Here is a 17,117-nt window from a genome sequence, read left to right as displayed (position 1 = left end):
ACCTGGAATAGCAGATTATGCTCAACGATGAAAGATGTAAAGTACACCTCAGCTCTCATGACCTTCTGTGTCAGACTTTGGTTTTCTGCTGAAAAGAACTGTGAAATACTTGAGCAGCCTTCCCTGCAATTAGCCTCCCTAATATGTTGTGGTCCCTAAAAGAAATAAAAGCATAAGATGTATCCTTATTACAGGTGTGCGCCGCTTAACGTCCATTCGGACAAGGTCCGATCGCATATACGTCCATAGTCTCTCTCTCACACACACACACACACACACCCTGCAGTAATCGGGATCAGAATTTACTTTTTTACATCAAAATGAGGGATTTTAAGTGAGTGATTTCGAAGTTTTGTGTCTTCAAGTTCAAGTTTATTATCATCTGGCCGATTGTCCACAAACGAAACAACCTCTGTCCGGACCAAGGTGTAGCCACAATACATGTATCACGCACACCACATAAAAACAATATATTACCATATTATCTAATAAAGTGTCATTCAAAATGCATATAAAGTGCGCAGCACAGGTAAAAAGTGCTAAAAAACTAATCCCCTTTAAGACACCAACGCGCCCCGCCCGTATAGGACAGCCTTGCATAGTCAGGTTGTCACCGCCAGCCTTGGGAATTTTTTCACCAGGCTTTTGTACTTCACCACTGACAGTTGTCCAGATCATTTCAGTGTCATTACAGATGGCAGTAACTGAACTGATGGACTATGGAAGAGAGAGAGAGAGAGAGAGAGAGAGAGGTCGACTGTAAAGCTCGCCCACAGAGAAAACTGACAGGTCTACTTAGCACAAAGAGAGATCAAGCAGGGTTCATTCATTTTCTTTATTTCTTTCTTTTTCCCTCTCCCTCTCCCTCTCTAAAAATTCGATTTCTGGGATATTGTATATAATTTGCGGGCATCAGGGAGCCGCTATCGATATGCGGGAGACACCCAGAACTCCCGGGAGAGGTGGGATGTCTGAGTAACTGTTTCTGAAACTGGTGGTGTGAGACCTGGGAATCCTGTACTTCCTTCCTGATGGCAGCTGTGAGAACAGAGCTTGTAATAGGTGGTGGGGATCCCTGACAATGGATGCATCAAAGCTCCATGTAAGTGTGCTCAATAGTGGGGAAGGCCTAGCCCTGTGATGGACCGGGCCTAATCCACTACATTTTGTAGGGTTTTCCATTCAAGTGCATTTGTGTTACCATGCCAGTCCATGATGCAGCCAGTTAATATACTTGCCACAACACATCTATGGAAGTTTGTCAAACTTTTAGATGTCATGCCAGATCTTTGCATATTCCTAAGTAAGTAAGGTGCTGTCGTGCTTTGTTTGTAATTTTACTTACGTGCTAGGTCCAGGGCAGGTCCTCTGAAATGATAATAAAGTTGTTGACCATCACCACTTCTGAGCTTCCAATGGGGCTCATAGACCTCTGGTGTCCTCCTCTTGAAGTCAATAAAGAGCTCTTTGGTCTTGCTGACAATGGGTAAGATCAACTAAATTTTCAGGCTCCCTCCTATATGCTGATTTGTCATGACTGATTTGGCCTGCGAGAGTGGTGCCATCAGAAAACTTGAATATGGCATTGGAACTATGCTTAATCACACAGTCATAAGTGTAAAGTGAGTAGAGCAGGGGGCTAAGCACAGAGCCTTGTGGCACACCTGAGCTGATGGAGATTGTGGAGGAGATGTTGTTGCCAATCCAAACTGACTGAGGTCTGCAAGTGAGGAAATCAAGGATCCAATTGCACAGGGACATATTGAGGCCAAGGTCTTGAAGCTTATTGATTAGTTTTGAGGAAATGATGGTATTGAATGTTGACCTGTAGTCAATAAAACATCCTGATGTATGCATATTTATTGTACAGATGTTCCATCATTGAGTGAAGAGCCAGTGAGGTGTCATCTGCTGTGGACCTGTTGCACCGGTAGGCAAATTGGAGTATACCCAACTTGCTTCTGAGGCAGGCCACCGCCTCTGGGGAGTTTTTACGTTCTCCCTGTGAACACACGGATTTCCACTGGGACCTCTGGTCCAAAGACATACAGGTTAGTAAGTAGCGGGCGTGCAATGTTGGCACAGAAGCATGGCAGCATGTGTAGGCTGCCCCCAGTACATCCTTGGATTTTGTTGGAGGTTGATGCAAATGATACGTTTCACTGTATGTTTCAATGGACATGAGACAAATAAAGATAATCTTTATCTACAAACAGATCAATGCAAAAGCTTTAAGGCTGGCACAATGGGCAATGAGACAAAGGACTGGGAAGTTCTCAGGCTTCAGGGGAATAAGACCAACAAATTGACAAGAATTTGGGAAGCAAAATATGATGGTATTGGGTTTCCTGGCTGCAAAGCGCTAATCTCAAAAGAAGATTTTAAACCCTATCTGATATGGATATCTATGGGTATCCTCATTATAGGATACATATTTTGTATCCACCTACTCTGCAAGGACTAACTTACTCCCATGTATAGCCTCTGTGGTGAGGTTTATCTGGCAATATTCATTAATAGTGATAATAGATAATAGTGGTGGGTTGCCCTCCCTACCAAGGAGGGGATACCTCCAGCTAACCAAGTACATAGAAACATAGAAAACCTACAGCACAATACAGGCAATTCGGCCCACAATGCTATGCCGAACATGTACTTACTTTAGAAATCACCTCAGATTATCCATTGCCCTCTATTTTTCTAAGCTCCATGTACCTATCCAGAAGTCTCTTAAAAGAACCTACCATATCAGCCTCCACCACCGTCGCCGGCAGCCCATTTCACGCACTCAGCACTCTCTGCATTAAAAACTTACCCGTGACATCTCCTCTGTACCTACTTCCAAGCACCTTAAAACTGTGCCCTCTCATGTTAGCCATGTTAGCCCTGGGAAAAAGCCTCTGACTCTCCACACAATCAATGCCTCTCATCATCTTATACACCTCTATCAGGTCGCCTCTCATCCTCCGTCACTCCAAGGAGAAAAGTCCGAGTTCACTCAACCTATTCTCATAAGGCATGTTCCCCAATCCAGGCAATATCCTTGCAAATCTCCTCTGCACCCTTTCTATTGTTTCCACATCCTTCCTGTAGTGAGGCGACCAGAACTGAGTACAGTACTCCAAGTGGGGTCTGACCAAGGTCCTATATAGCTGCAACATTACCTCTTGGCTCCTAAATTCAATTCCATGATTGATGAAGGCCAATACACCGTATGCCTTCTTAACCACAGAGTCAACCTGTGTAGCAGCTTTGAGTGTCCTATGGACTCAGATCCCAAGATTCCTCTCATTCTCCACACTGCCAAAAGTCTTACCGTTAATACTATATTCTGACATCATACTTGACCTACCAAAATGAACTACCTCACACTAATCTGGGTTGAACTCCATCTGCCGCTACTCAGCTCAGTTCTGCATCCTATTGATGTGCTGCTGTGATCTCTGACAGCCCTCCACGCTATCCACAACAACCCCAACCTTTGTGTCATCAGCAAATTTACTAACCCATCCCACAACTTTCTCACCCAGGTCATTTATAAAAATCATGAACAGAAGGGGCTCCAGAACAAATCCCTGAGGCACAGCACTGGTGACCGACTTCCATGCAGAATATGACCATCTACAACCACTCTTTGCCTTCTGTGGGCAAGCCAGTTCTGGATCCACAAAGCAATGCCTCCTTGGATCCCATGCCTCCTTACTTTCTCAATAAGCCTTACATGGGGTACCTTATCAAATGCCTTCCTGAAATCCATATACACTACACCTACTGCTCTATCTTTATCAATGTGTTTAGTCACATCCTCAAAAAATTCAATCAGGCTCATAAGGCACGACCTGCCCTTGACAAAGCCATGCTGACTATTCCTTATCATATTTTGGCTCTCCAAATGTTCATAAATCCTGCTTCTCAGGATCTTTTCTATCAACTTACCAACCACTGAAGTAAGTCTCGCTGGTCTATAATTTCCTAGGCTATCTCTACTCCCTTTCTTGAATCAGGGAACAACATCTGCAACCCTCCAATCCTCCGGAAACTCCCTTTCTTTCTGGTATTTGTACTATTTTCTACAAGATGACATCATCTGCAATGATATTTTCCAGATACCTTTGCAGGGACAAAGTAACTCTCAAAGAGGGGCTTAAAAGCTTCTGGCGACCGAGATCCCAAACATCCAATTTACTATTGTGAGAGATGATCCTCTGCGTTCACAAACATCCTTTTTGCAACCATGTTTGATGTGCTGAATGACATAACCCCATTGCCTTGCATTTGGCTAGTGAAGACAAAAAGTCTCTTGACCACTTCGCTTTGCAAAGCAGGAAGCCACCTCCTATGGGCTAGCAGCCCATATTCTGTAACACTGTTTGCAAAGCTGTACATCCAGTTTCAAACTGATTGTGGCATGCAGTTTACATTCAGAACTGGAGACTGGTTCTTGTTTACAACAAGAAGCTGAGCAAAGAATATTTGATAAAATCTTAACTCTATCACCAACAAATCTGACTCTTTGGTAATGTCATACCACTGTGCTAGTAAACTTGAGTTTGGCAATGTGCCACTTAGGCCCTGGAAAGTAAATAACCAAGACAAAAGGATGAGGATAACCAGAAGAGAAATGCAAAAAAGATATAGGCAACCCTTGCTTTAGAGCTATTCAAGTAGCAGAAATTCGCTGTTACCACATTCAGGGATCACTACTCAAAAATCTGAGATGTCAAATACAAATCCCTCTCACCAAATTTTTGTGTCAACTTTAACTCCCATTTCTTGTTGCATGTGGTTTTGCATTACAAAAGATCAAGGAGTGTGGTGTATTTAGAAGGACCTTGACAAGGTGCCACACAAGAGGTGATTAAACAAGCAGTGCACAGGTTAATACACTGGCATAGATCGAATATTGCTTAATGGACAGAAAACAGAGTAGAAATAACTGGATCATTTTTTGGGTTCGAAACTGTGACTAGTGTGGTATCACACAGGATCGGTGACACATAGGAGATGAGAATTGTAAAATCATCCCCTTTGACAGAAAACAGAGAGCCAAATATAGTTACTTTTTATTAAAAGAGGTCTTGGGAAAGATATCTTACTGCAATTATATGGAGACTTAGTGCAACCGTAGCTGGAGTAGTGTGGACAGTTCTGATGCCCCTATCAAAGGAGCGATAGAGGGTGAAGCAAAGGTTGAACAGATCGCTGATGTAGTGCAGACAGAGGATACGTAGGGAGTCAGTTGCCCATGTAGAAACATTAAGCAGACTGTCTTAAATTGAAAAGAATGAGAGGCTACCTCAGCAAAACAAAATTACTGCAGTACTTGACAGGGGTAAATTCAAGGATAATGAACCCCAGACCCAAACAAGGGTTTATATATTCAGGACTGGGAATGAGAAGACATTTTCTCACCAGGATAATGAAGGTTTAGACTTCTCTCCACAAGAGGGCTTTGGAGGCTCAGGTCACTGAGTATATGGGTAAGAGAGATTTTTCAACATTAAGGGATATCAGTTTAGTGAAAAGGTGGCACTGAATTAAAATATCAGCCACGATCTTATAGAATGGGGAGTAGGCACAGGAGGCCAAATAGCATATAATTGCTTCTATTTCTTAAATCCTTATGTTATTAGCTAATCTAGCACTGGACAAGAAGTGTCACTGGCTACAGAGAACCACTTCATTGGGAGCTGGCAGAATGCAAACTTCAGGACATCAAGAATAAAAGTAGTTTTTTGCCAAGGGCACAGTTTATTACAGGAGTCGTACACAATTCTGCTCTTTCATTCTTTATGTCAGTCTTTGATCTATAATGCCACAAATTCAGGCTCAGATGTTTAGAACAATTTCACTGGAATGCTGTCCTCATGGTCAGAGAGTCAGTCAATTCAACCGCACCCCATTTATATTAAGCTCCTGCCTGCCATGGATGAGGTTCTGCTAGATCAGATTTATTTGTTGTCAACTGTTTAGCTTTGCAGAAAATTCAACATTAACAGAATGCTGTCACATAGTGAGGTCACATTCACGCCTTTGTCAGTCTGGGCAAGTTGGAACAAGAGTGACACAAGGTGCACACTGCCCCTGAAGGTGAGCTGGGAGATTTGTGTAGAGACCCAGCAATGGGGTATACTTCAGATAATATGAATGATTTGAGTTGTGTATCGTGACATTTTCAGTATAAAAAACACATAATCTAAAATATAAACCTAGTGTGGGAGGTACCAATAGGACAGGCACAACATAATGTATATATCCTATTTATTGAAAGAAGCAACTCAATGCAATTCTTAAGTACAACATTCTACAGGATCAAAATCTAGGAAAAAGATACAGTTTGCATGAGCATTAAGGGAGTGGTAGAAGAGATGTCCGTGTTTTGGGACAGATTCCAAATGATAGATCCTCGGCAGCTAAAAGCACAAGCATCCGTGGTGGAATGATGGGGATCTGCATTTGAAGTTCACTCATAGCCCAGGTAGCTGAGAACAAGCCAGGTGATGGATGTAGGCGATGTATGAGAAGCCAGAAATGCTGACCTGAAAGACCAGAATTGTCTCCTGAAATTATCCTGCTTCTCATTCTTTAATAAAAACTTAAGATTGCCCACTGGCGCTTTTTGTTATCTGGCCTTAGCTCTGTCAAATTTTATTTGAAAATGCTCAGGAAGTATCCCAGGACATTTTCCTGTGTTGTTGAGTACTTTGTTGTCGAACATAACTGGTGGTTATATTCATTTCAAACCCAGGACATGGCCTGTTCTTGATTATGGGAATACCATTCATTACCTTTGGAACTCCTTTTCAATTACAAAGAGGACAATACTTTTGTTTCTACCGAACGTCTATTTGCCAAGGTCTTGCTCATCCACTTAATCCATAAATGTATTTTTTGATGTACCTCTCCCATCATATGTTGTTAGAAATCTTGAATAGGTGGTTTTCTTTCCATTTTCACAGTTGTTAATTACTGCAGACCCAACATGAAACCTTGTCTATACTAGCCACATTCTGACATCAGTCACCCAAATCATTTTGAAGCCAGATTAACAGTTTCTTTTTTTTTCCTCATAAACCTCCATTTTATCCAAGCATCCCTGAAAATCTAAGGATGTAAACAGAGATTACTTACTTTTTCCTTTTATTACATTCTTCATCTCTATTGTTTTTCCTGGATCATTTTCTTAAATATTAATTCCATATTAGCTTTTAGAAATTCCCAGATGCTCTCCTCGCCCTTGCTTGTAAACTGAGGCAAAGCAATCAAACATTATCGTGTCAGTCCGATTACCACTTCTAATATATGTTACAATTTGGCGGGGGGGGGTGTGGGGGAGGGTGTCATTCTACCTCCGAGCCCATGGAACCTCTCAGAATAGTTCCATCAATCCCACTTCTTTCCTTGTAAACTATTCTTTCGTTCTCCTCCCCCACCCTTATGGTTCTCCCTTTCGTATAATGATGGAAAGGCATAGTTCATCACATGCTCTGCACATTAACCATTTCTTCCCCTGAACACAATTACAGTAAGTGTTTTGATTTAATATCTCATGAAAGTTACACTCCAGGCTCCTTTCGGTAGTACTTACTTTCTGCTACTTCTTATATTCCTGCATTTGTCAGGACCTAGGAAAGATTTTGCCTTTTATACCGCACAGTTGTGAACATGTTTTGATGCACAGAGTGAACCAAAAGCAGTCAGAGATTCCCCAATTTGGTTGTAAGTATTCTCCCACCCAAACTAGTACTCTAGTTTTAAAAAACGTGTAATGCCATAGGTTTGCATTTACTGTGCGCCTGGTATTTTTAAACTGGCTTCACTACCAAGAGTAGTACTGTTGTCAGTGGCCTCCAAGTGATCTCAGAGGCAGCACTATGTCTCTGTGAAAGAAATACTTCCTCTCTGATGTTTCAATATAAAGTGGCTGCTGCACTGTTGCAGGCTCCATCTTTTGCACAAACTGAGGTCCGTTTTCTTTCAGAATGGATGATAACATTTCCTTATGTTGGATGATGAATAGATAGCGTATTTGATTTTCCTGTCCTCATCATTCTTCGTGCCATAACAGATTAACAGATTCGTCTCACGTGGCACTTTACTGCGAGCAGCTGGCTGGTCCGGTTGCTTACCTTTCAACCGTGATTATAACATCATTGAAGTGTTTGGGTGGTCTTCTGATGCTATTCCTTTTTAGTTGAAATAACAAACCAAAGGAGGCGCAAGTGAATTTGCTTCACGAGAAAAATTTGCATGGACACCTTCATATAACCTAACGAACCAGTACTGTGACTAGTGCCTGAGATTAGTTTAGAAAGAGGGATGGAGACAGCCTGAGAAACAAGGAATAGGTATGGGAGGAATCAATCAAACCAACCAAACAAGAAGAGGACTAAGTAGTAAATGCCAATACTGACTTCACTAACTTAGTCCTTCTCTAAGGCTCACCACAAAATCTACCCTTTTGATCAAGCTTTTTGGTCCACTTATCCAATTAGCAAACTTTGTACAAGTCCACTCCTGTGAAGCATTGCACTATTCAGTTATTGCAGGACAACAAAACACAGTGGAAAACAAACTGCTGGATGAACTCAGCACGTCAAGCAGCATCTGAGAAGGGAAATGGATAGTCCCTGTTTCAAGTCAGGCACTTAAACTGCATAACAAATTGCAGTTACATTGCACCTATAATGTATGCAAAGGTTTCATCACACTTTACAGTGTTAGCAAAAGCAATCTGGCAGTTACACAATGAGATATTAGAGGGGATGATCCAATGCCATAGAAAAGGGTTAGGATCACAGGAAGACTCAGAGATGGTTTGGGGAGACATTTCAGTACTTGAGCATTTAGCAGCAAAAAGCAGCAAGGCAAGCAAATTTGGGAAAGCTCAAAAGCCAGATTTGTCACATTGGAATCATTAGAAGATTGCAGGATGTGTGAAAGCAGGCCAGTTGTCCTTCTAGAGTACCAAAGGATCACAAAGCCAGATGTAGCAACCATCCACCCACACCCACCACTTTACCAAATGAGACACAAATGACATTTAGTTTCCAAGGAAAATTCCAAACTTTTAGCTAGAACCAGCTGAACACAGTTGCCAGTGATGAGACAAAGGGAATGAGAGAAGGCTGAGAGAACACGGGTCTGTGCATCGAGCTGGCTGTAACATCCAAGGTCATGAGTGAACATTATTTCACTGTTATTTTCTTGTACCACCTCCCACCTCCTGCTTTCTTTGAACCTATTGACTGTTTCAATGACTGTTCTACAGTTCCCTGGGGTATTGAATTTCAAAGAATTGTCATTATTGGAGTGGAGATAATTCTCTTCATCTCAGTCTGATGGCTCCTACCCTTACTCTGAAATTGTGCCCCTGTCCTAGACTTCTCATCAGGAAAAATACCCTCCCAGTTTTCTCAACTTCTCATGCAGCCAGCGCTGGAACCAGTCTATTCAATCTTTGCTGAACTCCTATAACAAGTACAACCTTTTGTGGGCAAGGAGACATTGACAACAAAAGTATCAATCAACTATTTCTCATTGCACAAAATGAGATCCAAAATAGCTTTTTCCTCAGTTTATTCTTCAACATACTCATCTGGAAAAGCACTGTTAATGCATTCCTTACACTAGTCCTGTACCTCATTGCAGAAATTTGTTTAATCTAATTTACTAATACTCCAAAATGATTCCCACACTGGTCCTGGTATACATACGTCTAAGTTCCTAGTTAAAACAACTCTCTGGTAACTTCAACATAATTCCTATTAATGTTTTCTACCCTTTGCTATTTTCTTAACTTGATTCAAATTGATTCTAATTAAACTATTAGACCATGAGACATGGGTGCAGAATTATGCCATTCAGCCCTTCGAAAAAAAGTTGCAGACAGTCGTAAATTTAGTTAGCTTTGTCTTGGGTACTAGCCTACAAAGTGCCCAGGACATCTTTAGGGAGTGGTGACTCAGAAAGGCAGCATCCATTATGAAGGACCCCCAGCATCCAGGGCATGCCCTTTTCTCACTGCTACCATCAGGTAGGAGGTACAGAAGCCTGAAGGCACACACTCAGCGATTCAGGAACAGCTTCTTCCCCTCTGCCATCCAATTCCCAAATGGGCGTTGAACCCCTGAACACTACCCCACTTTTTAAATATATATTATTTCTGTTTTTGCACAATTTTAATCTAGTCAACGTAGGTATACCGTAATTTATTTATTTTTTCCTCTTCTATATTATGTATTGCATTGAACTGCTGCGGCTAAGTTAACAAATTTCATGACACATGTTGGTGAAAATAAACCTGATTCTGATTCTGAGTCTGAGTCTGCTCCACCATTTGGTCATGGCTAATTTATTTTCCCCCCTACCTCATTCTCCCCACAACCGTTAGCACCCATTGTAATCAAAAACATATCTTCCTCCATTTTGAAAAAACACCAATGAGTTGACCTCCAGAACTAAATGTGGCAATGAATTTCACAGATTATCACTCCCTGGCTAAAGATGTTCTTCCTCATCTCTGTTTTAAAGTAACATCCTCCTATTCTGAGGCTGTGCCTTCTGGTTCTAGAGTTCCCCACTATTGAAAACATCCTCTCTACATCCACTCTATCTTGGCCTTTCAATATCTGGTAGGTTTCAATGAGATCCCTTATTCTTCTAAACTCCAAAGAGTACCAGCCCAAAGCCATCAAAAGCTCCTCGTGCATTAACTCTTTCAGTCTGTGATTATTCTTGTAAACATCCTCCAGCACATCCTTTCTTAGATTTGGGGTCCAAAGCTGCCTACTGTACCCTAAATGCAGTTTGACTAATGCCTTATAAATCCTCAGCATTATATCCATATTTTTCTAGTCCTCTTGAAACTAATGCTAATATTGTATTGCCTTCCTTATTACTGACTCCTTTATTTCATCTATCAAAGTGCATGATCATACACTTCCCCACCCTGTGTTCCATCTGCTACTTCTTTGCCCGTTCTCCTAATCTGCCCAAGTCCTTCTACAGACTCCCTGCTTTCTCAATGCTACCTGCCTCTCCACCTATCTTTGTGAGGTCTGCAAGCTTGGTACACAGCTATCAATTCTGTCATCCACATCATTAATGTACAATGTGAAAAGTACCACACTCAACATAAACACCTGTGAAATGCCCACATCACCGGTAGCCAACCAAAAGTGGCCTTCTTTATTCCCACTCTCATCCTTCTGTCAGTCAGCTAGTCTTCTGTCCAAGCTAGTATCTTTTCTGTAATACCATGGGCTCATAGCTTGATAAACAACCTCTTGTGCAGCAACTTGTCAAAGGTCTTCTGAAAATCCAAGTAAACAACATCCACTGACTCTCCTTCGTCTATCTTGTCTGTTTTTTTCTTCAAAGAATTCCAACAGATTTGTCAGACAAGTCTTCCCCTTAAGGAATCCATGCTGACTTCCACTAATTTATCATGTGCCTCCAAGTACTCTGAAACCTCATCCTTAATAACGGGCTCTAACATTTTGCCAAACTCCGAAGTCAAACTAACTGGTATAGAATTTCCTTTCTTTTGCCTCCCTCCCTTCTAAAAGGATGGAGTGACATTTGTGATGTTCCAGTTGTCCAGAACCATTCCAGAATCTACTGTTTTTTGAAAGATCACTGCTAATGCTGCAAAAATCTCCTCAGCTGCCTCCTTCAGAATCCTTGTGTGTATCCCATCTGATCAGGTAACTTATCAATCTTCAGACCTTTCAGCTTTCTAAGCACCTTCTCCTTGGTAACAGTGACTACACTCACTTCTGCCTTGTCAGGAGTCACACTCACATCCCCATCTACATCAATGGAAATGTAGTGGAGCGTGTATCAAGCTTCAAATTCCTTGGTGTCCACATTTCCGAGGATCTCACCTGGTCCCTGAACTCCTCCATCCTGATCAAAAAGGTGCCTTTATTTCCTGCAGAGCATGAAGAAAGCTCATCTCTGTCCCAGGATACTGACGGACTTTTACCGCTGTACCATTGAGAGCATACTCACCAACTGCATCTCAGTGTGGTATGGCAATTGTCCCGTATCAGACCGCAAAGCACTCCAGCATGTAGTGAAAACTGCCCAGTGGATTATTGGCACCCAGTTGCCCACCATTTAGAACATCTACCATAAACGCTGCCTGGGCAGGGTGAAAAGCATTATCAGGGATGCATCTCACCCTAACCATGGACTTTTTACTCTCCTCCCATCTGGTAGGTGCTACAGGAGCCTCCGCTCCTGCTCCAGCAGGCACAGGAAGAGCTTCTTCTCTGAGGCTGTGACACTGCTGAACCTCACATCACAGCGCTAAGCAGTATTGCATCCATATTGTACTGTCTCAGTACTTTTATATTTGTGTGCTGTAGCACTTTTTTGATTCGCAGTTATTTTTTAAATAACACTATTCTTTGCATTTCTGGTCAGATGCTAAATGCATTTCATTGGCTTTGTATCTGTACTTGGCACAATGACAATAAAGTTGAATCTAATCTAATTTAATCTAATCATTTTCAAATTTCTGGCATGCTGCTAGTGTCTTCCACAGTGAAGCCTGGCACAACATACTCTTTGAGTTTATCTGCCATTTCTTTGTTCCCCATTACTACATCTCCACTGTCATTTTCCAGTAGTCCAATATCCACTCTTGCCTCTCTTTTACTCTATATATCTGAAAAAAGCTTTATATATGAGAGTATCAAGTTCATTGTCACTCAGCAATACACGTGTATACAGCTAAATGAAACTGTTCTTCTGGAACCAAGGTGCAAAACACAGTACATATAGTAACATACAGCACATACAGTTATGATCCAGCGTATACAGACACTAAATAATATTAGCATGTCAGTCGCATAGTTTGAAGATTGACAGGTTGACATAAGGGGTATGTTTATACAACACAGTATAATGTCACTGGCACTGTTATAATAAAGCAAGTAGTAGTATAAGAATGTGAAAAGGTGAAAAGTGACCAGTGCAGGATGAGAGTGTGTCTGTGAGTTTGGGAGTGGGGGTTGCAGGGCATTCAAACAAGGTGTACATGTGTACTGGGTGGCAGAGTGTGTTCAGAAGTCTAACAACCCAGGGAGAGAAGCTGTTGCCCAGCCAGACAATTCTAGTTGTTATGCTGCAGTACCTTCCGCATGTCAAGTAGGAGGTCAAAGAGTTTGTGGCAAGGATGGAGGGGTCTTGGACAAAGCTGGAGGCACAGTGTATGCAACGCTTTAGATATATATCCTGAATGGGAGGTGAAGGGGAAAAAAGACCCTGATTATACAGGGTCTGATTATACAGACTGTTTTCAGCAGTCTTCACCATCCATTGCAGGGTCTTGCAGTCTGATGTTTTACAATTCCCATACCGGATGGTGATGCAGCTGGTCACCACTGACGTACTCTGGATGAGAATGGGGCAGGGGGAACGCTTGCCCACCTCAATCTACTCAGAAGGGTACTGCTGTGCTGTCTTAGCTAAAGAGGTAGTGTTGAGCGTCTAGCTGAAATCATCAGTAATGTGCACTCCAGGTGCTCCTGACTCTGGAGAAGCCTTTGATGTGCAATACAGAGTAGCCAACCTGCACCTCCTGAAGTCCACAGTCACCCATTTCATCTTGTCCATGTTGAGGCTCAGGTTATTGTGTTTACACCAGTCCACAAGCTGCTCTACATCCTCCTCCCTGTATGCTGCCTTAAAATTGTCCCTGATGAGGTCAGCCACTGTGGTGCCATCAGTGAACATAATGATGTGGTTAGAATTAGAGTTGGTAGCACAGTTGTGTGTCAGCAGTGTGAACAGCAGCAGGCTGAACATGTAGTGTAATGGAGCCAGAGATTTTACTGCTAATATAAACTGCCTGCGATCTCTTCGTCAGGATGTCCAAGGTGTGGAGACCCTATGTGTCAGCTTTCCTACCAGTTTCCGGGGAATGAATACATTGAAAGTAGAACTGAAGTCAATGAATAGTATTCTTACATCAGAGACACGATCATTGAGGTGGGACAGGATTGTGTTAAGAGCAGAGGCTATGGCATCGTTGGTGGACAGATTTGGGTGATATATGAACTAGTAGGTGTCCAGTGTGGTGAATGCAATGATCATAATAATGATCTGTCAAACGAAGATCATTTCGCACCACTGCAGTAATCTCAACTCCTGCCCTCCATCAACCCACAGTTGATTTTTGACAGTCCTTCCTAAATTTGAATGCCTGGAATGGTTCATTCACATCTTTGGTTACCATGCAGCCAACTTCCACAAATGGAAATGAGATCATACACATTTCCTTTTTTTATACTATGCATTAATTCATTTATCCTGCAGTGAATACAACTGGCATTCAGATTCTGCAACTGTAATGCTAAATTTTATCTTGCTTTTCTGCTTGAATTTGCCCTTGTTCTCTATTTAATTTACTTAACACTTTTCTAATTTCTTCCTAAGTTTCCTTTAAAGTTCTCATCCGCCACCCCTGCACCACTCCACCACCCTCCCAATAAGGAGCAAACAAATGGAAGAATATAATGCTTCCAGAGGTTTGCACAGAGTAGGCTTTGATCACAGTGACAATAGCATCCTTGCAATCAAGACAGTTGGAACATTAGAAACACAAGAGCCTCTGTAGGTGCTGGAAATCTGGAGTAAAAACACACAAAGTGCTGGAGGAACTCAGCAGGTCAGGCAACATCTATGGAAAGAATGAACAAAGCTTCAAGTCGAGACCCTTCATCAGGACTCAGTAAGCAGGCAAAGCTTCAGGCCAAGAAGGCAGAACATGCACAGTCAGAACGTTCCCCTTTTATCAGAACACCAGATAGACTAGGCAACACAATTTCACAGTTCCAGTCTTGAAGTATTCACACTCCAAATCCACCTCCATCTTCTGAGATTTTGTAATCCCTAATATTTAGTTTGAAGAGACCACAAACGCTGATGCCCTAAAATCAACTGCTACTGACAGGTTTTTAAAGAGGTTCCTCCCCATTCCTACCAGGGTCAATAACCCTTCAATTTCACATTTTAAAAATACTTGCTCTAAACCTGTGATCAGTAATGTGTGCCTGAAGAGTCGCAATGGTTAGTTCAGTGAGTTCTAGTTGCCAATTCACCCGACTTCAACAGCTGCGACGGACAATGACTATATGGTATCTCGGAACATTGGACGTGTACGAGCGCACATGGAGCAGAAGGTATAGTGATATTCAAACCTGATGTAAAAATTCACCGCGGCAGCCTCCGACTACTTCTCATTCATTTTTATTGACTTGGACGGGTGAGATGGCAGCTTCGCTTACCATAATGGAAAAATATCTAATAATTCAACATATTTGACAGAAGGAACCGTTACAATCGCTACTCAGAATTAAAAAGCGGCATATATTGTCCCATTCATCTTCAGCTCGCAATGATTGTGAGGGGCCTTTCATAATTATTGCAGTGGTTAAGTAATTTCTTATATAAAAATTATAAATCATGTGTCAACGCAAATCCAGTTTGAAGTTGCATGAAACTCAAAGGATTGAGTAGAATTATATCACCATGCTAAGTGGACCCTTCAGGCTTACAGCAAAGCGTCTCTCTGTGGTCTACAAGAGTTAGAAAATTATCTTATATTTAGTACCCCTGTTCTCCGATAGAGGAAATACTTTCAACCTACCTTTAAACAACTCTTTGCCGATGAATGAAACGCAAAACTTTCACATTCACGCACAGTCGCATGCTCCACCAAAGCGCCCGAATGTTTGGGGATTTCCTAACTTGATTTTCACCCTTTCCATTGGCTCAAGGTGAATCACAATTTTTCCATAACATCGGCCAATTGCCGATATAAGGGATCGTCTCCAAGCTCCAACAGGATGAGATTGAAAAGGCATTTTTTTCCCGTTCCAAATCCCAGTATTGTTTTGACAATTAAGCCTAGAGAGAAAAAAACATCGAAGTTCATTTGACATGTCATAGGTGTAACATTATTTTCTTTAGGAAGAAAGCTTATTTCGAAGATTGAGCGATACATAAAAAGCGAAGAAGCAAACTGGACGAAAGGGTCCTAGCAGGACATATAGTTGGGAAAGATCATTCAGACATTCAGCAAGGCTTCGGGGATCGCAACATCCTTTCATTCGTTTTGCACTGGCATTAGCACCTAGCTGGGATTTAAGATTTTCAAACTACGATCTGCCGGGAGTTATGAAGAGTGTAGATAGGGTTATGAAGCACTGCCCTAGAACCGGAAAGCTACCGATAAAATACACCAAATAACTTAATTATGTCAGCCTAATTGTTTAATGCGAAGCTAGACAAATTTATTTGCAACAATTAGTAGATATCATCCTAAAGACTCCTTTATCTGGACTCCACGCACTGCACAGAGAAGTGTATCTTTGGAGACGCTCCCTTCGATTACAGTACAGCTCCTACTTTTCCCAGAAATGATCCCGAAAGACTTTCCGACATTTCATATGTCATTGGGGAAATAGTACAGGTTAGAGATCCGTCTTTAACCGCGCCTAAATCTCTACTAGGCCACACAACCCGCAGTCCAGTCCTTGCACACATTTCAAGGAAAAGAACATCCTCCTAATATCGCCAGCCTAGCATAGCCTCCACACTGTACATATCTGCTCGGTCCCGGAAGCAGCCTGCCCGTAGAGACCGGCCTGCCTCCAGAGGTTCAGATTGCTGCTCGACCTCATGGCTGTCGCACTCACCCAAAATGTTAAACTCACTTAGGAAATTGTTAAGAAATGTTTTATTTTAAAAGATACAAGAAAATTGTAATTCCCATACCGGGAGTCGAACCCGGGCCGCCTGGGTGAAAACCAGGAATCCTAACCGCTAGACCATATGGGAACGGCTGGTAAACAGAGGTTATTAATGAAGTCCAAGCTGGTAAGAGTATTGCAGTATTTTACTCAAAGTTATAGTTAATTCCAGATCATAAGGCAAAGAGTTCCATAGCTATGGATGAACTTAAGAAACTAGGAACCAACAGCAAGTCAGTCAGCAATGGAGCTTCTCTTCTTTTCTACGACCGGCTCTATCTCAGTTTAGTCTGCTTTAAAATGTGTAGTAACTTCAATAAACCAGAAAATGTGCTACTGGAGCGCTTGGGT

The 17,117-nt window shown here is 42.0% G+C and overlaps 1 protein-coding gene and 1 non-coding gene across 3 annotated transcripts in view; both read right to left on the bottom strand.

Annotated features, from left to right (window-relative positions):
• The window catches only part of LOC134352946 (ETS-related transcription factor Elf-1-like), a 314,459-nt gene extending 298,686 nt beyond the window's left edge, over nt 1–15,773 (bottom strand). Inside the window, exon 1 of one of the 2 annotated variants that reach the window (XM_063060619.1) lies at nt 15,662–15,773. The gene's annotated coding sequence lies outside the window, so the exon portion shown is untranslated. The remainder of the gene's footprint in view (nt 1–15,661) is intronic. The other variant, XM_063060617.1, reaches the window with a different exon arrangement.
• Nucleotides 15,774–16,782: 1,009 nt separating this feature from the next.
• Nucleotides 16,783–16,854, bottom strand: trnae-uuc (transfer RNA glutamic acid (anticodon UUC)). The gene has a single exon. It is a non-coding gene; the product is annotated as a tRNA-Glu (tRNA).
• Between the last annotated feature and the right edge of the window lie 263 nt (nt 16,855–17,117).

The sequence above is a fragment of the Mobula hypostoma genome, chromosome 10 (genome assembly GCF_963921235.1).
Source record: "Mobula hypostoma chromosome 10, sMobHyp1.1, whole genome shotgun sequence".
Taxonomy (NCBI): domain Eukaryota; kingdom Metazoa; phylum Chordata; class Chondrichthyes; order Myliobatiformes; family Myliobatidae; genus Mobula; species Mobula hypostoma.
This window is presented reverse-complemented; position numbering and strand designations above follow the sequence as displayed.